The sequence below is a fragment of the Schistocerca piceifrons genome, chromosome 8 (assembly GCF_021461385.2).
Source record: "Schistocerca piceifrons isolate TAMUIC-IGC-003096 chromosome 8, iqSchPice1.1, whole genome shotgun sequence".
Classification (NCBI taxonomy): domain Eukaryota; kingdom Metazoa; phylum Arthropoda; class Insecta; order Orthoptera; family Acrididae; genus Schistocerca; species Schistocerca piceifrons.
This window is the reverse complement of record NC_060145.1, coordinates 450,794,006-450,818,285: the sequence shown is the minus strand read 5'-3', so window position 1 is coordinate 450,818,285 and position 24,280 is coordinate 450,794,006.

Sequence of the window (24,280 nt, the reverse complement as noted above, 5' to 3'; positions counted from 1 at the left end):
CACGTTGGTCACGTCAGGAAAAGGTAGGCGAATCCTCCTCTTCTTCGTTGGCTTCTCGGCGTGCGAGGACACAGGAGGCGCCTTAGCGCCCTTGCTGGCGGCTGCCACCGCGGAGGGGGGCAGCCCAGGCGGCACATCATCCGTGTCCATGGGCGCCACCTCCAGCATTGCTGCGGGAGGGGGAGCGGCTGCCGTTTGCGTGGCCACATCGACCCCCACCGGACGACTCACAGCGGCGGGTGTTTGCGTGGCCACGGCGACCCCCACCGGACGACTCACAGCGGGGGCGGCGGCGGGAACTGGCGGCTTCTTCTTGAGAACCCGCAGCTCATCGCGCAGCTGTTGGAGCTGGCGATGGACAGCTGCGAGCTCCTCCTTCAGTGCGGCCCGTTCGGCCGTAAAGGCGGCCTGGAAGCCGGCCAGAGCGTCATCGGTGGCGGCCTCACGGCGGCGCGGCAAACACCCCTCGCAGGAGCGGGAGGGCGGGGCGGCCGTCGTGGATCTCGACGCCGCCCCAGGACTTGGTGCGGCGGACAGACGGCGGAAATCCCGAAGGTAGGCGCAGCTACGCGAGTTTGCGGCGTGTGACCCGCCACAGTTCGCGCATCTGCTGGCCATACCACGAGGCTTCGTACAACTGCGGGTGTCGTGAGCCGCCGCGCACTTCAAGCACGCGACGGCGTTCGTGCACTCCCGCGCGGCATGCGCAGCTGCTGGCAATTGTAGCACTGGAGGCCCTTCCGGTGTTGCTGCTTTCGCCTGCGCTTTGGCGGACGTGGGCGGCGGCCGGTGAACCCCATCGCGTGGATGAGAGCTTCGAGTGCGGCGGCAAACTGCTTCACAGCCATAGCGTGACGTGCGCGGTGACAAGAGCAAGTGTGTCGCAGCGAGTCGAGCAGCGAATACTAACTCGGAATCTTGCCCACGCGAACGAACCTGCACAATGGACTGAGGAAGATATCCTCGATTGAGTGCGAAGTACTAGCGCAACAAGGCGCTTCACCTTCTGGCATAACGGTTTGGCTATCGAAATTTCATGGCGTTATTGTTCTGCTTGATTCTTTGTGCAATTTTTGTTTTTTTTTTTGTTTTTATTAAAAGAAAGAGGAAAGGATAGTAAGAGAGACAGTGAGAGAAAAGGAAAACGAACGGCCCAATTGACTGGCCGGGAATTACGATTAGTTACAGAAGAAAGGACAGAAGGACGAATAGTGAGAGTGAGTGAAAGCGAACGGCCACTATCCTGGCCTCTTCTGCTTCGTAGCGGCGACGCGATGGCGGCGGCAGGCAGTCTTGAAATGGCGAATTGGGGGGGGGGAAGAGAAAGAAGTCAGAGGGTGACAGTTGAAGAAGCGGAAAAAGGAAGGGCCTATCATGATTAGGCCAACATTGGGGGTAGTGTGGGGGGAAGGGGGAGGCGTGTTGGGGGAGCGAATGACATGGCATGTTGGGGGGAATAATCTATGACGTGAGGGAGGTAGTTGGCATGAGATGAGGTGCCTGGGGCAGGCGAGGTCATGGGGGGCGAAATAAAAGGTCGGGCCATCGAGTGGTGGCTAGTCGGTGAACACGGGTGCCCAGGGAAAGGATTAAGGGATTAGGAGAGTGACGAGTTTTGTGGTAAAAGGAGTGGGCGGCGGAGAGGATGCGGGTACGAAGGAGCGGCACTTCAGCCAGGAGGTGGAGCTCGCGGGTTGGGAAGTCGAAGGGGAGGCGGAGGGCACGCCGGAGAGCCCGGTTCTGGACGGTTTGGAGTCGGCGGAGGTGGGTGGGGGCAGCATTGCCCCACACCACCACCGCGTATTCAAGGATGGGGCGAACAAGGGAGGTGTACAGTCTAACAGCAAGGTGCGTGGGGAGGGAAGAGGTTGGGTTGATGAGAGGGTAGAGCAGGCATAGCCGCCCCATTGCCTTACGACGCACCTCGTCGATGTGGGGGCGCCAGGTTAGGCGTTGGTCCAGGGTAACACCCAAGTACTTTGCAGTACGAGTCCAGGGGACTGGGGTACCAAGGACCGCCACCTGAGGGAGCCGAACGGGAATACAGCGTCGGCAGATGATAAGGGCTTGGGTTTTGGAGGGATTAAATGCCAGACGCCAGGTCCTAGCCCAGTCGGTTAGGGAATCTGTAGCCCCCTGGAGCCGCTGTTGAAGAACTGCCGCACTCCGAGAACGAGAGAAGAGTGCAGTGTCATCTGCGTAGAGAGCTAAATGTACCCTCGGCGCAGAGGGCAGATCAGCTGTGAAGAGGGAGTAGAGTAGCGGCCCAAGTACGCTGCCCTGTGGTACTCCTGCCCTGATGCGTCGTCGCGTGGATTTCCCGTCAGGGATCCTAACATGGAAGGTGCGACCTTCCAGGTATGTGGCTATTAGCCGTACATGGGACACTGGGAAGCCAAGGGAAAATAATTTGTAGAGCAGCCCTTCGTGCCAGACCGAGTCAAACGCCCTGGACACGTCGAGGAGTATGGCCCCGAAGTACTCCCTACGTTCAATGGCGTCCAGTGCCTCTTCTACAAGGCGCAGGAGTTGGTAAGTGGTGGCGTGGCCCTGCCTGAAGCCAAACTGCTCATCAGGGAGGACTCGTTCTCGGGCAATGTGGATGAGCAGTCGTTTAAGGTACAGCCTCTCGAACACCTTGGAGATGGCGGGCAAGAGGCTGATGGGGCGGTAGCTGGCAGGGGAACGAAGATCCTTCCCAGCCTTGGGTATGGCGACCACTTCAGCGTGTTTCCAGGCAGAGGGATATTGCCTGGTTGTGAGGATGTTGTTGAATGTGGCCGTCAGGATGGGAATAGAAGCTGGGGGTAATTGCTTGAGGAGGGCATTCATCAGCTTATCGGGGCCGCCAGCTTTCTTGGATTTGAGGTACCGCAATTGCAGTGCAACCTCCTCTTCGTTAATGGGGGTGATTTCATCCTCAGGGTCCTGGACGGCAAGGAATTGAGGGAGACGTGCCGTGACCAGGCGAATATGGCCGGGGTCAATGGGGTCATTGACCGGGGTGAAGTTGCGCGCGAAGACATCAGCCAAGGCGTTAGCCTTGGCGTCTGGTTCGGACACAAAGTCATCGCCGCCCTGTAGGGGGGGGGGGGGGCCGCGCGCCTCCGTGCTGCGCTTATATGCCCTCGGTTGCGCGTGGTGGGGGGAGGGCGGGCCAGAGTCTATATAGGGGGGCGGCGGGCGCGCTGGGCGCAGACCGTGGCCGACTCGCCAGCCGCTGCAGCTGCTGTTTGTGCACGTTTTGCTTTGCCCGAGGAAGGATGACAGGCCGCGGCAAGGGAGGAAAGGGGCTCGGCAAGGGTGGCGCCAAGCGGCACCGCAAGGTGTTGCGCGACAACATCCAGGGCATCACGTAGCCCGCCATCCGCCGCCTGGCTCGCAGGGGCGGCGTGAAGCGCATCTCTGGTCTGATCTACGAGGAGACCCGCGGGGTGCTGAAGGTGTTCCTGGAGAACGTGATCCGCGACGCGGTGACGTACACTGAGCACGCCAAGCGCAAGACTGTGACGGCCATGGACGTGGTGTACGCCCTGAAGAGGCAGGGGCGCACCCTGTACGGTTTCGGCGGTTAGGCTGCGTCGCAGCAGGCGTTGGCCTTCCCGCGGCCGTGCTTGTGGGTGGGAGAGAATAGAAAACGGCCCTTTTTAGGGCCACCACACTGTTCGGAAGTTGAAAAGTGCGAAAGAGTCTGTGTTGTTGTTGCTGCGTGTGTGCGCTGTGTTGCCTGCGTTTGTTGGTTGGTTTGTTTCTTTCTTTCCGTTTGAGCGACGTGATGCGACTGGGAGGGGAGAAGGAAAGGAAACGTGTCATGTGGCTGTGTGTGTGTGTGTGAGAGAGTGAGCTGCATCGTTTGTGTTTGTTTTTGTTTCTTTGTATCGATCGCAATGGAGATGGCGGGCTGTGTGTTGTTGTGCGAGAGGCGGTGATTATTTGCTTGCGTGGTTTGGCTCTGTGTGTTTGCGGCGGCGTTGGGGTTTTCCGAGGCAAGGCGTGTGGGCATAGGCGGCCGGATCAGCTGTTTCGTTCGTGTCGACGGCCGTTGCGCGCGGGAGTGGAGGGCGGTGTGTCGACACGCTCCCTTTAACAATGGTCATTATTGCTGTCGTTGTCGTTTGGAAGGCGACTGCGACCGTGCAAAATGTGTGTGTGTGTGTGTCTTATTGTGTGTGTTGCGCGCGCTGGGCCACACGGGCTGTGTGGACGACAAGATGGCGGACGTGCGCCGGCGGCGGCTGTGAAAGTCAAAGTTAAAACAAAACAAGGTGCGGCGAGGACGACTGAAATTTTGCTTTGGACGTAGGTTTGTGTGGTGGCCCTGAAAAGGGCCGATTGTTGTGGGCCGAGCCGAGCCGGCAAAGCGCGTTGCGTGCAGGGGAGCACGCGGCGCTGCGATTGCCTGGCCTCCTTTAGGCCTTCTTCTCGGTCTTCTTTGGCAGCAGGACGGCCTGGATGTTGGGCAGGACACCACCCTGTGCGATGGTGACGCCCGACAGGAGCTTGTTGAGCTCCTCGTCGTTGCGGATGGCAAGCTGCAGGTGGCGCGGGATGATGCGCGTCTTCTTGTTGTCGCGGGCCGCGTTTCCGGCCAGCTCGAGCACCTCAGCCGCGAGGTACTCCATGACGGCGGCGAGGTAGACGGGCGCCCCGGCGCCGACGCGCTCTGCGTAGTTTCCCTTGCGCAGGAGGCGGTGGATTCTGCCGACCGGGAACTGGAGCCCAGCCCTGCTTGAGCGGGACTTTGACTTGCCCTTGACTTTGCCTCCCTTTCCGCGTCCGGACATGGCGATGGGCTAGCGACGGTGCACACGAAAAGGAAACGAAAACGACCGGTGCGAGCCGCAGCGAGTCGAGCAGCGGAGTGCGTGCCGGCGCAGCCGCGCGCTCGCACCTTTTGTACCCTGACCTTCAGGGTGACTAGTGGTGAAGTTTTTGTCCTTGGACATTTACTTCGAATTGGGAATGTGTGATTGTTGTGTTGTGTCTTTACTTTTGCGGTATGTCTTGTGTGTTTATGTGCGTATTTGCTACTTAAACTTGTACTGCCTGATCTATGGCGGTTTTTGGGTGATGATGTTGGCGAGTTGATCGGGGCTGAGAGAGGGTGATGTGATGGTGGGCGAGTGTGTGTTCAGTCAAAGAATATTGACCTGGGAGTTTTGTGACGCTTGATGGTGGGGTCATATTGACCCCGTGAATTGATGAGGGGGTTTGTTGACCTGCTGGCTGTTTCGTAGAACGCTTTAGCCAGGTCAGCAAAACGTTGTTGTAGTCGAATTACGTCCGCAGACGCGTGTAGGTCGTCTGTGGGGAATCGGGAGGGGAGGTGTAAGGCTCGTTTGAGGGCCCTATTTTGAACCCTTTGGAGTTTGAGTACGTGCGTCTTGGCCGCATAGCCCCATACTGGGCACGCGTATTCCATTATGGGGCGTATGAGGGTGCAGTAGACGCGTACTCCTAGGTCTGCTGTTAGCGCGCTACTGGTATTAAGGACTGGGTATAGTACGCTCAAGCGAGCGCTGGCTCGGCGGCGCAGGTCATCGATGTGCGCCTGCCATGTCAGCCTCTTATCTAGGGTCACCCCTAGATACTTTGCGGTGTTTCGCCAAGGCAGTTCTTGGCCGTTTAATCTTATATTTAAGGGTGGTCGCCTGCGTGGTCCTCGCGGTCCTAATCGGCGCGTAATCACAATTGCCTGGGTTTTCCCGCTGTTAATTGTGATTCGCCACCTTTTGGACCATTCCTCTGTGGCGTTGAGAACTCTTTGGAGGCGTCTTGTGACCACATCCCTGTTTGGGTTGCGGGTGAAAAATGCTGTATCATCTGCATATTGTGCAGTGTGCACCAGGGGTGAGGTGGGTGTGTCTGCCGTGTACAGGCTGTACAGGATAGGCCCTAGCACCGATCCCTGGGGCACCCCTGCACGTATGCGTCTTTTTGTTGACAGGGAGTTGTCAACCCTGACGGAAAATGTCCTATTCGAGAGATAGCTTTTCAGTAGCTTTACTATCGTCCCGGGGAAGCCTTGTGTGTATAGTTTGTACAATAACCCATTGTGCCATACGGAATCGAAGGCCTTGGCTACATCAAGTAGCACTATCCCACAGTAGCTTCTGCGGTTGAAGGCCTCGATGGCTGCTTCAACAACTCTCATGATCTGTTGGGGGGCGGAGTGTTTCTGCCTGAATCCAGACTGGAAATCAGGCAGAACTTGCTCTCTGGAGATGTGTTGCTCAATAGGTGTGACTAGGAGGCGCTCGTAGATTTTACTGAGAGTGGGCAGAAGACTAATCGGTCTGTAGTACTGTGGGAATAATGGGTCCTTACCGGGTTTAGCTATCGCGACCACCTCCGCGTGTTTCCAGCACGCTGGAAACTCGCGGGATCGAGTAATCTCGTTGAAGACGTTCGCGATGTGTGTGATTACCAGTGGCGGGAGGTTCTTAACTAACTGGTTTGTGAGCCGGTCGTGGCCTGGGGCCTTTTTGTTGGGCAGGGACCTAATGACTTTTGCCACGTCTTCTGGGGCGAAAAGTGGAGTGTGTTCATTCTCGTCGTCTTCAGCTGCAAGGAATACTGCAAGCTGCTGACGGACTATGATTTCGTGGTCCTCGTCCTGCGCCTCTGCTGGTTGAAACTGTTGTTCGAACGAGTCGGCGAGCGCGTTGGCCTTGTCGACAGGGCTGAAGACAAGGCTTCCACGCTCGCCGTGCAGAGGTGGCATACGCGCGCGTGTACGTGTGAATTGCTTGGTAGCTTGCCATAGGCTGTTGTCGTCTACTTTGAGGGCTGATAGGCGGGCAGACCATTGCTGGTTGCGGTGCTCATTGAGTGCTACTTTCAACTCTCTCTGTAGACGGTTGAGCAGCCTCCTAGTTGCCGGATTTCTTGTTATTTTCCATTCTTTTGCGACCCTGTTTTTGTGCCTAATTTGCGCAAGCAGGTGCTCCGGGAGTTGTATTTGAGGAGGAGGGCCTTCCCGCTGCCGGGGTGTGGCCTCCTCAGCAGCCTGCAGGATCGTGTTGGTGAGGTCTTTAAGCGCCTGTTCTGCAGTATCTGCAGTTGGAGGCGGGGCGCGAGCTATTTCAGAAGCGACATTTACCTGAAAGTGCTCCCAGTTCGTGTGCTTATACGACACCTGGTGTTGTGGGAGAGCTACCCTTTCTCCCACGTCGACCTCGATTATAACTGGGTTGTGATCGGAGGACATTCTATTTATTGTTCTCACAGTCACGAAGCCTGTTATTCTCCTTGTGAGAGCTATGTCAAGGACGTCTGGCCGGCCTCCGTTTTTAGGGAAGTGTGTCGGCTCTTCTGGGCCCCAGACGTCGAACTGGTGGTCTCGCGCGAGTCGTTGCAGTTGACGACCGGCTCTGGTCGTGAGTCTAGAATGCCAGTCTGCGTGTTTTGCATTGAGGTCTCCTCCTATTAGGAGCTTGCCTCTGATTTGTGCTAGTGCGGGAATGTCGTCCTCATCTAAGGTTGGGGTCGGTTGGCGGTAAGCTGCAACGACTGTGAGGGGGCCTGTAACTGTGGCTATTTCCACGGCTACCGTTTCTAACGAGCGGGTAGCTGGGGGGAATATCTGGTGATGGGGGATCCCTCTCTTTACGTATATGGCCACCCCGCCTCCTGCGGTTGGCCTGTCACGTCTGTAACTGTTATAGTTTGGGACTGCCGCTTTTACTCCCGGTTTTAGGTGTGTTTCTGACATCATGCAAACGTCGATATTAAGCTCCTTCATGAGCTCTCGGAACTCCATGACTTGGTTGAAGATGCCGTCTGCGTTAAAGACGCACATTTTCAGACCTTGGCTATGGGGGCGTCTATCCATGTTTGGCTGTTGTTGTTGCTTGGGAAGTCGCTGAGGGATGCGACTGCTTAACTGCTGCTTGTAGAGCGGCGAGGATCTGTGCATTTTGCTGCTGAATCTCCCGCATCATCTGCGCGAGAAGATTCAGAGTTTGGGACACGACTCCCAGCACAGGATCGTCTGTGGAGGACGAGGGCGCAGCTTCGCTCAGACTTTGAGTGACCGGATGTCTGCTAGCGTTCTGACGGTCCGCGCCCTCTGCCCGCCGCAGACTGGTCTTTGGGGCAGGGGTTAGGACTTCCCTAGGGCATTCTCCGTCGTCAGGGATCTGGTCAAGGAGAGGAGTGTCCTGAGTTGTTTCCGGGGAGCGTCGGCCGCAAGATTCCGGTCCCATCTCGGCCGGCAGAGGGGCGCCACTGCGCGCCTCAGTGTCGGCCGCGATGTTTGCGAACGTCGCGGCGGTCGTCACCTCCCGGGATTTGCCTCTGTAGGGCGGCCTATCTCGTCTCGTGATTTCAGGTCGGTTTGGGGGTTTAGCTTGGGGTTTGTTTGGGGGTGCATTCGTGCCTCGATAGCGTTGGGCGTAGTTCTTATGAACCCTGCATCCCAGGTAGCTGGCGGTGTGCCCTTCGCCGCATAGCGCACACTTTATTCTTGGGTCTTCTATTTTAATTTGACAGGTCCTGGAGTCGTGTCCCTCCGCACACTTCCTGCATCGTACAGGCATGTCGCAGTGTGAGGCTACATGTCCCAGTCCCTGGCACCTAAAGCATTGTTGAGACCGATTTTTCTTTTTTAACAACTCGGTGGTTATGGGTATCTGCAGGACACTCCTCATAGGCTTTTTGTTTATCGGTATGTCTGGCATTACGGCGAGGTAGAGGGGCCACTTGTTATTAGAACCGGGTGGTTTCATTTGTGTGACTGTCTTAACATCGAAATTTTGGCGGATCAGGTCTTCTTTTATCGCTGAGGGCGATAGTTTGCGCGGTAGGTCGCGGATAACTATATTTAGGTTCCTGATCCTTTCGGTCGGGAAAGTGTAGTGCGGTATTTTCTTATCACTCAGGAGTTGTTTTACCGCCATGTATTCATCCATGGAGTGGAGGGTGAGCTTTATTTTGTCGCCCCCTGCCGGTTTGGCTTTGAATCTATCACCTACTGAGCTCTTCACTAGATCATAGGGCTCTTTGTAATCCTTGTCAAATTCAGCGACGATTGGGGGGAGGTATGCTCGTTTCTGCGAGCCCACTGGTGGTTGGGGTGGCGCATCATTGGTCGTGGGTTCGTCGTCTATTTCGGAAAAACGGTTAGATGTTGGTGCCGCCTCCGTGGCCGGCGGGGGTGTGGGTTGGCGGATAGTTTTTCTGGCTAGTTGAAAACCGTCGCCTTCGCCGCTAGTAGCGGTATCTTCGATCTCGTTCCCCTGCTCCTGCCTGGACTCATCGATAACCAGAGGGCTATCTGTGTCGGAATCGTGTTCCTTTTGTTTGTTCTCAGCTTCCGGAGATTGGCTGGAAGCTTTGAGTCGCTTTAGGAGGTTTTTACGCCTGACTCGGTTCTTTTTCTGGGTCCTGGAAAGTTTAACTTTAGGGGACGGTGGGAGGGTGGATTTGAGGTTGGGAGTGGTTTTGCGGGTTGGTTTGGGTTGGGCTTTGGAGGAGGGTTTCGGAAGAATTTTTACTGGGAGACGATTCCCTTTTTCACGCCTGCGGGACGCAAGATAAGGGAGGAGGTTATTCTGTGCGTTTTCTAGTAGTAGTCTGTCAACGTCTGGATTTGGGGAATTAGTGGCGCTGCTCATACTGACAATGAAAGACGTAGTGCTGGTTTGTTGTTTGACGGCGTTAGGCGCCCTATTGATCTCGTTGGGGGCGGAAGTGGAAGCAAAGTCGAGGGCTGCCTTGGGTATGCCAGACGCCGCCTTCGTTGCCGACACCGTTAGGTTTCCGGCGGCTGTGCTTGGCCCTAACAAGCTGGCAGGCGCGGGACACTGGCCAGTGACCAGGCCCTGACCTGCAGAGTCCCTAACACTCGGGGGAGCAGAGCATGGCTCTGCGGCAGCAGAAGTACCCGAACCGCCCGGAAAAGCGGCCCGCGACATCGAGGAGACGACATCGACGCCGCCAGCAGCGAGCTGCTGGGACCCCGAATCGTCACCGCAGATTGAAACCGCACACGACAATTTGCTCATCGTGCAGCCTGACCGTGCTGCGCTTCGACGTGTGCACTCGTCAATGCTTTAATAAAAGCGAAGCCGAAGAAGCACCTGGATTGTCACCCGTGCAAGCGGGGGCCTATGGCTGACAGTAAGCGAGTAAGAGGAGCAAGCTCAACCCTTGACTGCCACTCAGCGAGAGCCGGCGCGCGCGGCCTCCTTTCGTCTGGACTGGGTGTGGAACATCCCAGGCTATCGTGAACGTAGGGTTTACCGAGAGGCATTTCCTACCAAGGCTGCAGGGTGTGGTTGGCGGTGGTCAGCGCATATGATAACTGGGAATAAGTGGTGGTGAGTCTTCGGGGCTGACCTGATTATTCGATCAGGGCAACGGGCCGCCTGTAGTGGTCGTGATGGTCATTATGTCGTCCTAACCTCCGGACGACGGGATTGTCTGAAGTGCGGGTGGCAGTATAAAACCGGCGCGCTGCGTCTTTAAATCTCTCCTGGACGAGGGGTTCCTCATCCGCCTGATGGAGGGGGCGATGAGGGAAATCACGCGGCACATGGTAAACTCGGCGCAAGAGCTTGTTTTGTAGTTGCTGGAGCCTCTGAATGTGGGAGGGGGCAGCATTGCCCCAGACTTCACAGGCATAGTCCATGACCGGACGAATGCACGTGCGATAGATATGCAGTCCGTTGGCGACAGGGAGCGAGGAAGTTTCGTTGAGCATGGGGTACAATGCCCCAGCCCTCTGAGATGTCTTCCGGTGTACAGCGGTGACGTGAGCCTTCCATGTCAGGGTGCGATCGAGAATGACCCCGAGGTAGGTAGCAGTCGTGGTCCAGGTGATGGCCTGATTACAAAGCACCAGTGGCGGCACGTCAGGTGGGAGACGGCGAGTGAGGAGCATCGCCTGAGATTTGGTGGCGTTGAAGCCGATCCGCCAGTCGGCGGCCCAGCGCTCGAGGTCCTGCAGAGCAGCTTGCAGACGTCAGAGGACGGCGTCGATGTTGCGATGGCGCGAGAAGAGGGCCGTGTCATCAGCATAGATGGCACGACCAACCCTCGGGGAAATCGGCAGGTCAGAGGTGTAGACAGCATACAATATCGGGCCCAGAACGCTCCCTTGTGGCACTCCAGCAAGGACCGGGCGAACAGAGGAAGTCGTGCTGCCAACTCGGACGACAAATGTACGGCCCTCAAGGTAGTTGCCAAGTAGGCGGACGAAGCACGAAGGGATGCCGAGATGGAACAACTTGAAGAGCAGGCCGTGGTGCCAGACGGTGTCAAAGGCCTTGGACACATCAAGCAAGACAAGGCCGCAAAACTCCCGATTGTTGAACGCCAGTGTCGCCTCCTCGACGACGCGGAGCAACTGTTGAGTGGTGGAGTGGTGCTGGCGGAAGCCAAACTGTTCCCGAGGAATGATGTTGTCCTGGTGAAGCAGCCGGCCGAACCTAGAGAGGAGGATTCTCTCGAAAACTTTGCTCAACGTCGGGAGGAGACTGATGGGGCGATAATGCTCCGGTACTGTCCTGTTTTTGCCCGGCTTCGGGACCGCCACAACGACAGCCTTCTTCCAAGCTTCTGGGTACTGCAGTTGGTGAAAGACGGCGTTGAAGAGAGCGACCACGTACAGGATGGCAATCCTGGGCAGCATGCGGAGGACTCTCCCGTCAACGTTGTCGTGCCCCGGGGCCTTCGTCTGGGGAAGCTGGCGAAGATGGTCAGTGACCTCCCTTTCCGACGTTGGCACAATGGTGGCGTCACCGTGGTCGCTGTGGAGGAAGGCAGCAAGTCTGGTCTCAACTGTGCGGACGTTCTCGTTGTTGACCGGCGCCGCAAGGGGCCGGAAGTTGGCCAGGGCCTCGGCTTTAGCGGCGGGCGTGTAAGCAGGTCCATCGGTAGTTGTGAGCGGCGGCATGTGTGGGCGATGCCGTGTGAGGGAACGGACCAACTCCCACGTGTCGGCCCTAGGATCAACTGAGGCAAGCTTCTCCTCCCACTGGCGGATACGGTGAGCAGCAAGGGCAGCCTTGATGACGCGGCGGAGATGATTGATGCGCCGCTTCAGCACGGGCTGGCGTGTTTCATGCCAAACTCTGTTGAGACGGTTTCGTTCTCGGATAAGGTCCCTTAAGTCGGCAGACGTAAGTCGGGGCGTTTGCTCCAAGTCCAGGTTTGAGGTGTGTCTCGGTGAGGAGACACACATCCACGCTGTAATCCTGGAGGAACTGCTGGAATTCGAGGAGCGCAGGGAAGAGGCCATTCGCGTTCCACGTTACAGCCGTGAAGGTCTGGTGGCGCCTAAGGTTGTGAGCCATGGCCAGCGGATGCGATCGCCGTGGCAGTGGGGAAACTTCGGAGGGCTACATGGACTGCAGCAGTGATGGCGGTCGGCAGCTGGGCCAGAGTGGCAGAGACAGCCACGAGGGTGGTCTGGACTTCTTGCAAGACCGCGATGAAATCATCAGCTGCAGCAGGTGGAGCAGGCCCGTCTTCAGAGCGTCGCAGAGGCTGGACAGCAGGGGCAGGAGGAGGCGTCGTCCGGCCCTGGAGGACGTCGGCGTAGGCAAGGTCCGCCCGAGCAGCAAGCAGGCGCCGCTGGGCATGTTGTCGCGGAGGAGTAGCAGGTGGAGCAGGTGGTGGCGCAGCTCGGCGCCGCTGCTGTTGGCCATCGGAGCGGGACGTCTGCCGCAAGGGAGGTAGTCCACGCTGGCGGCGGCTGGCTGCCTTGTGGACAGCGCAACCGCGGCAGCTCGCAGGATGAGCCCGCTTGCACAGGGCACAGGTGGCTGGTTCGTCCCGGGACCGGGTACACTGCTGGCTGAGGTGACCCTGGTCACATTTGACACAACAGGGCCTCATGCGACAGAGGCGGGAAGTGTGGCCCGGCTCCTGACAATTGTAGCATTGGACGAGGCCCTTCCGTGCGCGTAACTTCTCGACAGTCACCGAGAGGTCATAAAACCGGGTGACTTGGTAGATTTGCCTGTTATCAGCCGTATCAGGCAACACGATCTCCATCAAAGGGATGGGGCGCTGGGTACCAGGCATCTTCATCCGGGTGGCTGAAGTAGGCGCGAAACCCATAGTGATGAGGCCGTCCTTAAAGGCGTCCGCCTTCATCTTCAGCGGTATGCCTCGCATGGCAACCTTGAGAACTTTGGGTCGTACAGTGGGGAACGTGTGGTTTGGGATCCCACGTGCACCAACCATGTCCATGACAGCCACGTAATCTTCAGTGGTGGCGACTGTCAGCTTCAGACGGTCTTCGCCGCAGTGTTTGGCGGTAAAAGCGTTCTTGAGGTTGGCCTGGAGCCAGTCCCAAAGCGTCAGATAATCGTCAGGGTAGTCGATAACAATCGGCGGCAGCTTAGGGCCGGAGCGATGTGGAGCATCGTCGGCGGCCGCCGGTGGAGGCTCGTCGGGGTCTTCAGAGTCGGCGCCATCCTGTAGGCCGTCGTACTGATTGGCAGTAGGCACAGGGACAACGGGCGTGCGCCGTCGTGGAGCCGCCCTCTTCTTAGGTGGCGGTTTCTTGAATCAGAAGCGTGTTGGTCGTGACTGGCGGACGTGACAGCCGATCTCTTGCGCTGAAGCACCCTCTGCAGGGCGCCGGCAGCACAGTCCTCACGGGGAGGGTCGGTAGAGTAGTCCATCTCATCGTCCTGGTCGCGCGTAGTCGTCATATACGCTTGGTCCTCCTGGGGTTGCCGGGTCGTCATAGGTGGAGCGTCCAATGGGGCCGCCGACGGCGCAGGCGCCGCCGGACGGCGATCAGACAGCTCCGGCGTGGCGGCGGCAGCTGCCGCGACCGCGCGCGCGTCACAAACGTCTTGCTCGCTCGCCATCTCGAACTCGAGTCCGCGTGCGTCTCGTGCGTGCGTGCGTGCGTGAATGCCAGCGCAGACGGGGTGGGGGTGCTTTATGGGCTCGGGTGCGGCGGCCGGTTGCGCGCGCGCCCCATTGGTCGGCGGCCGCAACGGGGCGAGCTGGTAAAGGTGCGGCGGCGGCGTGCGGCGGGTGCCACTGTGTGGGGAGACGCTCACTAGAGCGGAGCGCTTGCTACTGGTGTTGCTGCCGTACGTTCGTTCGAGATGCCCCCCAAGACTAGCGGGAAGGCCGCCAAGAAGGCTGGCATGGCGCAGAAGAACATTTCGAAGGGCGACAAGAAGAAGAAGCGCAAGAGGAAGGAGAGCTATGCCATCTACATCTACAAGGTGCTGAAGCAGGTGCACCCTGACACGGGCATCTCGTCGAAGGCGATGAGCATCATGAACAGCTTCGTGAACGACATTTTCGAGCGCATTGCGGCCGAGGCTTCTCGCCTGGCGCACTACAACAAGCGCTCGACCATCACGTCCCGCGAGATCCAGACCGCTGTGCGGCTGTTGCTGCCTGGCGAGCTGGCCAAACACGCCGTGAGCGAGGGCACGAAGGCGGTGACCAAGTACATGAGCTCCAAGTAAGGAGGTGGCTCTGGAATGGAAGGAAGGATGGAGAAGGCTCCTCCGTTGCGAGAGCGGCAAAACGGCCCTTTTCAGGGCCACCAACTTGCCTTTGCGGGAAGGGCGGAATTGTTGTTGTTTTGTGGACGGCTGTGATGTGTGCATTTTGATTGTGGGTGGGGGGGCGCGTCAAAGCGTGTTGCGGGGTACGGCCACGAGGTTGGTCGCCGTGGCGTGGAATGGTGGCACGCCTCGTTGGCGTGGTTTTGACCCATTGGTGTTGGTGTTACCTGTCTGCGAGGGGGGACAGTGCGATCGCCGACTTTTGTGTCACCGTAACGACGGCCGTTTGCGGGTTTGTTTTGCACATCATACATGGCGAGGGTGAAATGTGAAATGTTTTGCCGCCCACTATTCCCTTTGCTGTACGCCGAGTTGACAATGGTGCGACGTAACTGCAGCGTGGAGGTGTGTGAGTGACGTTGAAATGAACGTGCCATTAAGACGCATTGTTGTTGTATTGTACTGTACGTGTACGGCGACACGCACGATGATGTACCATTCGACTCTGATTTTTGATAGCCGTGTCTGACTGATTGCGTACGACGCACGCACACCGATGTCGTCATTCAAGGTGCACGCGTGTCCAGTGCAGTACAGTAAGCGCGACGCTAGACGACGACGGCGGCGGTCGTTTTTGGCGAATGTCTGTACACGTGTTTGTCCTGTGTCCATCCTTATGTATTTGTTTGTTGAAATTGTTTTGTGTGTCGGTGACGTGGTCCGATCCGTCGCCCCCCTGAGTAACTGTCGATCGGCGCGATAGACCGGCGTCACGCAACTGAACTGACGTCTTGGGCACACCCGTCATACTGTTGTACACCGTCGCGCTGAGAACGGTAACGAAAGGTTGACTTTGATCGGTCGAATGTCTGGGCAGAACGTGAGGAATGAGGCAAGAGTGCAGGAGGAAAGGACAGAGGGAGAGGGGGGGGCAAAAGAGAGAGGAAGGGAAAAAGGGAGAAACGCATTCGTAGAGCAACGGAACGTTCCCGTGTCGGAGGCGTATTGGAGCCGCACTGAAATGCGTTCAACGGCGGCGCGGCTGCAAGTGTCTGCCGTGGTGAACGTTACCTTTGACGGCTGCATTGGGCATTGCTTTTGCTTTTGCTTTTGCTTTTGCTTTTGCTTTCGCTTTCGCTTTCCCGGATGTACGTAACGTTTGTTGATATGATTCTGAGGAAGAGTGTATGACAGTGCCGTGCCGTGCCGTCCATGTTCGTGTGCCCTCCTATTGTGTGTATGCTATTGTCTGTGTACGTGAATGATGTATGTAGGTGTGAGTGGACATGTTTTACCAGTGGGGGGAAATGGATCGTCGATAGTTGCCGTCACTCTGTCACGGTTGAGACGACGCACCCTCCCTACAGAAAGGTGTCGAGAAAGTGTGTGTGTGTGTGTGTGTGTGTGTGTGTGTGCGTGTGTGTTTAGCGAATTGCGTCCGTGAATTGGCAGTGTTTGGAGGTGGGCGTGCCCTGCATGTGGCCCGGAAGGCTGTTCGTTTCGCGGTAGTGTTGTGTGGACAGGGGAGGGGCATGCGTAACGCTGCTGGCATGGCATTCGGGAGATGGGAGGGGGCAAACGAGGAAACGAGGAGCGGCGGCCAAAGACGGGGAGGGGCGCGGTGTTGGTGGCTTGCGCCTGTGCTCGGCGTTGTGGTTTGTGCAAAAGGAGGAGAAAAACAATGAGTTGCTGGGAGGGGAGCGTTGTTGTGTTGTGGTTGTCGTGGTATAGCCGCAGCCGCGGCTGTCAGTGAACGTGGCGAGACGCACGGATGCGCGGAGGGGCGGGGGCGGGGGCGGCGCATTTCGCCGGTGCCGTGCCATGCCTGAAAGCCGCGTGGTCGCTGTGTGTTGGTGGCGTGGGGGAGAGGAGAGTACCGTACGGGTGTGCTTGTGCGCCGGAAATGGCACACTGCGCCTGCCCGTCTTGGAGGCTGATGGCTGTGGTGTGGAAATGGGGGCGCGGTGATGTTGAAGCAGTGAAGAACAGAAAAGAAGGCAAAAACGGAAGGGGGAGGCATGGCGTGATGCGGCGGTGGTGGTGAGAGCGGGAAAAACAAAAAAAAACAAAAAACAAAAAAAAGAAGGAAAAACAACAAGAAACAAAAAAAGAAAACAAAAAGAAAAACAAAAAGTCTATCAATATTAAAATGTAAATGGAAATGGACCCAGGTATAACCTCCCCGCACAAATAGCAGAGAGTCCAATGGTAATAAAAATGTGCCAGAATATTAACGTCCCTACAAAACAAACCCCAACGATAATATTAATGAAAGAATGAACTGTATGTAACATTGCAACAGACATAATGAAACCCGATAAATTGTATAAGGGCAGCAGCGTTGACCTTTGGCCCTGTATTCAGAATAAAAAGAGCCAAAGATCGTTACCCCAATGAAAAAGACACAAAAAAAACCGCATTTATATCTGCTCCTCAATTGTAGATACCCCTTACACAGCTGTGTGCAATGAATGAATGCTGGCTGATAATTAATTGCACTCCTTGGAGGGAAATGCCATAGGAAGTAGTCTTTAAAAATTGAATGTTTTTCTTTAAAAAAAAGTTACTTTAGAAAAAAGTAATATTGGGGCATTTGTTGTGAACAAAATAAGTACAATTAACATACGTTATCAGATTTGCGCAATGCAGCTTCACACTACCTTTTTATTATAACACAATATACTATACATCGTCCCGAACCGTGACCAGAGTCGCGAGACGAGCAGAGCACGCCGCCGACGCCCGCTCAGTACAACCGTCCACCCGCTACTACTGTCCACTGACTACTACCTCTCCCGACTCGCGCTACAATATATATAACAACTGTTCCTGCCGACTCGCTGCGTGCTACTACTGTCGTCTGGCGCGGTCCAAGCGCCGACTAGCAACGATAAATAACTCTCTGGTCAGACAGAGATGCTGTCATGCCTCGCCATCGCTCTGGTAATGAATACATACGTGTTGCAGCGTGCGTACCACCGGAACACGCAGTGGCGGAGCCAAAGACTGTGTTGTCGAGGTCGAGTGCGTGCGGGAAGAGAGGCAGCGTCGGCACGGAGATGCAAGCGAGCGAGACGCACGGGGGCTGCGGCGTGGCGCGTTTGCGGTTGGCGCCTTTGGTGGCAACGGCCGGGACAAGCAGCGGTGTATGGTGTGGTGCGGGGCGGACAGGGGCGGCGGTGGACGGGGAGGAGGCGGCGCGACGACGGCATAAGGGCGAAAACGGGACGGGGGACGGCGGATGTTAAGAGGCGTCACGCGCGGACAGGACACAGACACAGAGAGAGACACACAGATTGGAAGGGAGGGTGCGCGGTAGTAGTTGGGAATGTGCGTACCGTGTGGGAGTGGGCCAGGAACACGGTCGTGGCCCCTGTTTTGGGTGCGTGTGATGACGTCGGTGTGTTGTGGGAAGGGAAGGGAAGGGAGAATAGGCTGTGGCGGCGGCGCGTAATGGGCGTAGGCCGAAAAGAGAAAGGAACGTGGGCAGTGTGTTGGCAAGCGTCGGTTCGACTGCGACACTGATGGGCAGGGCAGGGCAGGGCAGGGCAGGGCAGGGCGGGGCAAGGTAATGGTGGTAGGAGTAGGCGTGTGGGCGCAAAAATCGGCTGCTGCTGCTGCCGCTGCCGCTGCTGCAGGCGGTGAGGTAACCGCCATGGCGGGATGGAGAGAGGGGCCTTAGAAAGAAACAAAGAAAGAAAGAAAGAAAGAAAGAAACAAATAGGAAAAAAAGGAGGGGGGGCGAAAGTGGAGATGCGGCGGTGTGAGAAGGGCGGGGGCGGAAGGAAGGAAGGACAAGAGGCGAGGCGACGGCTTGCTTTGTGTATCGGTCGGTCGGTCTGGCTATGCTTCGTTTTCTGCAGCAGGGTCGGTGCGCGGCGTGGCTCGCGGCAGTGGGAACGCCTGGCGGCTGGACGGCCAGCAATGCGGTTGGATGGGCGGCCACAGCAGCGCACCTGTGCCCGAGGAGGAGACGCTGGCGGCGGGCCCTGAGGTGAGGCCGGCTGGGGCTCTGGATGTGTAGGTGTGCGCCGCTGCTGCAACAACGAGTAAAACGCGAGAAGAAGGGATGGCTGGTGAGTGCATTTAGGCGGTAGAGAGAAAAAGGTCGGCACGGCCATTGCGCGCGCGATGTGGCGTTGTGACCGGGGTTTGCTCACATGCCCCGTTGTGTTGATGCGCAGGCAGACGCGTACAGAGAGACGAGCCCGGTCTGCAGCAGGGTGTGGCGTGCCGAGTGCAGAGCAGCGGCGGCTCGGTTCGGTTCGGCCCGGCCCGGCCCGGCGGGCCGCGCTGTTGTCGCGGACGTGAGCGCCCCCTGGCGGGTGGCCGGAGGCGGCGCGGCGTGTTGGACGTGTGGCTGGTGGCAGTGCACAATTGCGAGTGAGTGGCTGGCGGTGTGGCGGTTGGCGCGTCGGGCGGCGGAGAGAGAGGAGAGGTATGTGTTGCGGGCGCCCTTTGCTGCGCTGCGTCGTTGCGTGTGACTGACTGTGTGGGCGGTGTGGTGAATTGGCGGCGTTGTGCCGCGTGTGCCCGGCCGAAGGCGTCGGGAAAGAAAAAAAAACAGAAGGAGAAAGGAGAGAGAGTGGGTCGGTGTGCGTAGCCCGTGATGTCGTGTCACGCCGTGTCATGGTTGTGAAACGGCTGCCGAGAGGTGTGGTAGCGAGCCGGTCGGTGTCAGTGCGAAGGGGAATGTGCGTTTGGCGGTTTCGGTGTGCGAGTGGGAATAGTGGGGCCGGCTGTTGTGTTGGTTCCCTTGTGTCTTGTGTTGTGTAGCTTGATGGCAACGTGGAAGGACGCCGGTTTCGTTTCGAGCCTTGCGTGTGGTTGTCGACGTTGACTGGTTGGCGTGTGCCGATGCACGTGCATGTGTGGGTCGCGAGTGCGTTTTTGGCTGGCTGTGGTATTTTGTGTGTGTGTGTGTGTGTGTGTGTGTGTGTGTGTGTGTGTGTGTGGGAAGGGGGAGGCGGTGGTGAAAGTGCAGTCGCTGCCACGGGCGTCGGGTGGGGCTGGGGCTGGGACTGTGGCTGTGGCGGAAAGGTGGTAGGTTGCGGGAAGCGAGCCCGTCGTTGACGGTGTCGCGTGAGTTGTGGGGCGCGGGGCGCGGGACAGGAGCAGCGTGCCGCTGCGTCGTGGTCGTCAGCAGAGGCTGTGCCTGTGCTTGTTCGTTTTGTGGGCGGTTCGTGCGAGGCGTTTTGTTTTTTGTTGCCCTAGTTTGTATTTTATTTTGTTTGTGTTTTGTTTTTTTGTTTTTGTTTTTCATTTTGAGACGACGACGACGACTGGTTGGTGGCGGTGTGCGTTTCCCGTGTCCTTTTTGTTTGCACTGGAGGGTGGGTGCGTGTCGATTGCCGGCTGGCGAAAGGTGCGCCATCGGCGGGGTGGGTCGCCGGCACAAGTAGTAGAGGAGGCGGCGGCGGCGGCGTTGTTGTTGTTGTTGTTGTTTTGTTCGGCTGTGTCGGCGAGCTGTGTTGCGGTGCGTGTGAATGGTGGTGCAAAAGTGCTGGCGTTGGGGGCTGCGACTGCGACCGCGGCGAGCCGCGGGCGCGCATTATAGTGATGTTGTGAACAGCGGCTGTGTACGGTAGTGGTGTTGTTGTAGCACGACGTGCTTCCGGGCCGGCGCGGAAAGCGCAGTTGCGGGCGGTTGCCCTTCGGTGCCAGCCATGTCGCGTGAGCGGCGGGTTGCTCTGGTGTCGACACGTGGTGCTGTGGGTTGTTGTGTGGTGCCCTTTGGCCGGTGGGTGGTTCGCGTGTGTCTCGTTCACGCTCGGTATCTGGTCGTGGTCGTGCTCCCCGTCTGTCGGCGGTTTCCGACGTCGTCTGTAAGTTTTGTTTTTTTGCGGCGTGCCTGCCGACGTCGTCTCGTCGCGACCTTTTAACCCAAAGTGTGGCGCCCGAAGGTGAACGAACGTAACCTGACCTCGGCGCTTTACGCTGAGCTGAGCTAACCGAACCTAACCTGACCTGTAGTGAGGTGAGCTCAGCTGAGCCCCTGACGTCTACGTAAGGTAAGGTGTGTCCGGCTGTGTAAGGTCGGTGCGGCTGCGGCCACCTGACGCCTCACGTTTGAACGCTTTAACCTACGTTTGACGCTTAACCTAGCACTGACCCCTTAACCTAACCTAACCTAACCTAACCTAACCTAACCTAACCTAACCTCTGACGCCTGACGTGTTTGAATGCTTAACCTAAGTTTGACGCTTAACCTAACCCAAGTCCCCCTAACCTAACCCACGTCCACCCCTAACCTAACCTAACCTAACCTAGACGTGTAAACCTAATGTGAAACGCGTAACGTGTAAGGTCGGCTGTCGTGTGTGCTGACGGCAGATTGGGTTGGTCTGTAGATGCGGATTGCGGTTTTTGCCTCGGGCGAGGGGTTGGGTCGGAAGCGGCGAGGGGCGGCGGTGCATGTTGCGCAGGCGGCGCCCGTTTGCGGCGGGCAATTGTTGAGAAACGGCTGTGAATGTTGGCGGGCGAGAGGAGGAGGACGGCGCGCGATGTGGCCCGACGGCTGCGGGCCGATCGGGAAACGGTGGGAGGGCGACGGAAGGCGATGGGGCGGCGGAGGTGCGTTTGCACGGCCGTCATCGCCTCACGCCTCGGCTTGTGTGGCTGTGGCGCCGGCCAGCGCGGCCGGGCTGCCGCGGCGACGGTGTGGGCCATTGTGGCGGGTCGTCGGCTGGGGCTGTGGGGGTGGCATTTGGGCGGGGGCGGCGATTCTCGGCGGGCCGACCCAGGCTGTAGCGCGCGGTAGCTGCAGTTTGGCTGTGGTTTGCGGCGCTGCCGTGGCGACTGGTTGGCGACTGTGGTGTGGCTGTGTGTAGCCCCATCCTCGGTGGTTTGAAAGGCGCGGGTGGTTGTGGCGCAGGTTTGCGGCTGCTCCGCACAGGCTGTCGGACGTTGGGCGGTAGCAAGCGCCCATCCGCCAGTCATTATGTCCCAAGAAGAAGAGAGCAACACAGGATTTACCTGACGGCATTGCCTGCATTCGTCAGAGGAGAAAGGTTGTGTTGAACTTCTTTATTTGTTGTAGGGCATCGGGGTATGCGGGATCATAAGAAGAAAATCATAGGGACGGAGCTGCAAGCAGCGTCCGCTGGGTGCACCCCCGAGTCTCAGCGGTCGAGGAGTGCAACAGGCCGCTGATAGCGGTCACGAACATCTTGAGGTGCGCCAACGTCTCGAACGAGGGGATTGGCAGAGGCGCGCGACCGTCGGTAAAAACGGCTGGCATTCTGCTGGATGCGGGGCATCACTTCCAGTTCATCAGCTGCATGGTGGAGGTATTGATGCGGAAACTGCGGGTGTACATGGAAAACCCGCCGGAGTATCTTATTCTGTTGCGCCTGAAGACGCTGAATATGCGTGGGAGCCGCATTGCCCCAGGCCTCACACGCATAGTCCACAATTGGTCGTATAAATAAGCGGCAGATGAGGAGGCCATTCCGGATGGAGAGGTCAGACCCTTCATTAAGGAACGGGTACAGCGCACCCATCCGCTGGTGGACTTTGGCACGGACGGCGTCGATGTGTGGCTTCCACAGTAGGCGATCGTCCATGATAACGCCCAGGTACCGGACGGTCTTCTGCCAGGGGAGGGCGGTCCCATAGAGTCGAAGTGGCGGTGCCGGCATCGTCGTCTTCCTCGTAAAGACGATGGCCTGCGTCTGCAGGGGGTTGAACCGGATCCGCCAGCGAGCTGCCCAGATCTCGAGGTCGTCGCATGCCTGTTGCAACCGGGAATGCATGGCGGCATGCCACCGGCTCCTGGTGTAGAGCATCGTATCGTCGGCGTAGACGGCTTTCTCCACTCGAGGCGACGTCGGAAGGTCCGAGGTAAATATAGTATAAAGGACAGGGCCCAGGACGGAGCCCTGCGGCACCCCGGCGACGATAGGTCTGGCAGTGGAGAGAGCCGCGTCAACGCGTACAGCGAAAGTACGGTGCTGCAGGTACGACGCAATGAGGCGCACATACGCTCGGGGAATGCCAAGGTGGTCCATCTTCCAGAGAAGTCCAGCATGCCAAACACTGTCAAAGGCCTTCGTGACATCTAGAAGAACCGCTCCACAGTACTCCCTGTTGTTGAAGGCGCGAGTGATGTACTCCACAACACGTACAATCTGCTGGGTCGTGGAGTGGCCGCTGCGGAAACCAAACTGTTCCGGGGGGAGGATTTCCCGAATATCCAGGATGGTCCGGAGTCGCTGAAGAAGAAGCCGCTCAGACAGCTTACTGATGTGCGGAAGCAAACTGATAGGCCGGTAGGATTTTGGGTCCTTCCGACCCTTGCCCGGCTTAGGAACAGCAATAACGATGGAGTGCTTCCATGCTGCAGGGTAGGTGCGAGTCCGCAGAACCCAATTGAAGATGGCAGTGAGACGAACCACAGCCAGGAGCGGCAGGTTCTTCAGGACCCGGCCGGTAACGTTGTCAACACCTGGAGCCTTGGACGCCGGGAGAGCCTTGATGCCTGCACGGACTTCGGCCACTGAAATAGGTGGTATGTCGTCACGGTCCTCCTCCCCGTCCCTGTGGAGGATGGTCTGCACTGCTGCGTCAACCTGGTCGACGTGTAGCTGGTCCACATCTTCTTGAAGGGTGGTAAAATTCTCCTGAAAGATGTCCGCAAGGAGATTCGCCTTATCCTCATGTAGATAGGCCGTCCCAGTCGGTGTTGCAAGAAGGGACATCCGTGTCCTGCGCTTCGTAAAAAAGCTGACCGCATTCCAGTGCATGGGGTCAGGGGTGAACGCCTGCAGTTTCTCAGCCCAGCGTCGATTCTTATGCTGGACAATTGCGGCCTTGATGTCACGGCGCAGGCTGTTGATGTGGCGCTTCAGCTGTGGGTCCCTGGTCACACGCCATTCCTTGCAGAGGCGACTACGTGTGCGGATGTCCTGGAGGATTTCCGCCGGGAGAGCGGAAGATGCGACTGTGCTGGTGCGCGGGCGGGGCGTCGCTCCCACCAGAGCTGCTGTGAGTGTATCAGCAAACTGGGCTGCAGAGGCCTCGTGAACGCCGACGCCATCCACCTGTCGCTGCAGGGCTGCAGTAACTCGCCGCTGGAAGCACGGCCAGTCTGTGCGGTTGAGATTGAGGCGGCCCGTACTCTGCACCGGGGCGACGTCCAGTTGAAAGAGAACTGGCAGGTGGTCGGAGTTCAGGGCGTGGAGACCGTCAGCAGTCAGGAACTGATTAAGTCCCTGAGTAATAGCGATGTCAAGTACGTCAGGCCTCCCTCTGCTTGGATAACACGTTGGCTCCACAGGACCACAGACATACGCGTTCACCTCTTCAGTGGCCTGGAGTAGAAGGCGCCCATTAAGATTGGTGACCAATGAATTCCAGGCGGCATGTTTGCAATTGAGGTCACCTGCGATGAAATATTTGCCAGGAGTCCGTAGAAGGAGACGGGCATCATCGATGAGGAGCTGGCGGCGAGGGCTCCATAAATGTGACCGGTCCAGTGGCTGTTTCAACCTGGACAGCAGTGACTTCTATAGACCCGATGGCAGGCGGTTGAATTTCACAATGCGGGATGGAGGAGCGGATGAAGATCGCCGTGCCACCCCCCTGCATCGGTCTGTCGTTCCGAAAGCATCGGTAATTTGCGATGTTGGAGCGGATGCCTGGTTTGAGAAACGTCTCATTCACCAGGCATATGTCCACGTCATGTTCAAACAAGAACTGCCGGAGCTCCTCAAGGTCGTAGGTGAGGTTGGCGGCGTTATAAGCCACGATTCGGAAATCATCCAAGCGGCGGCGTCTAGGCATGCTGGGCT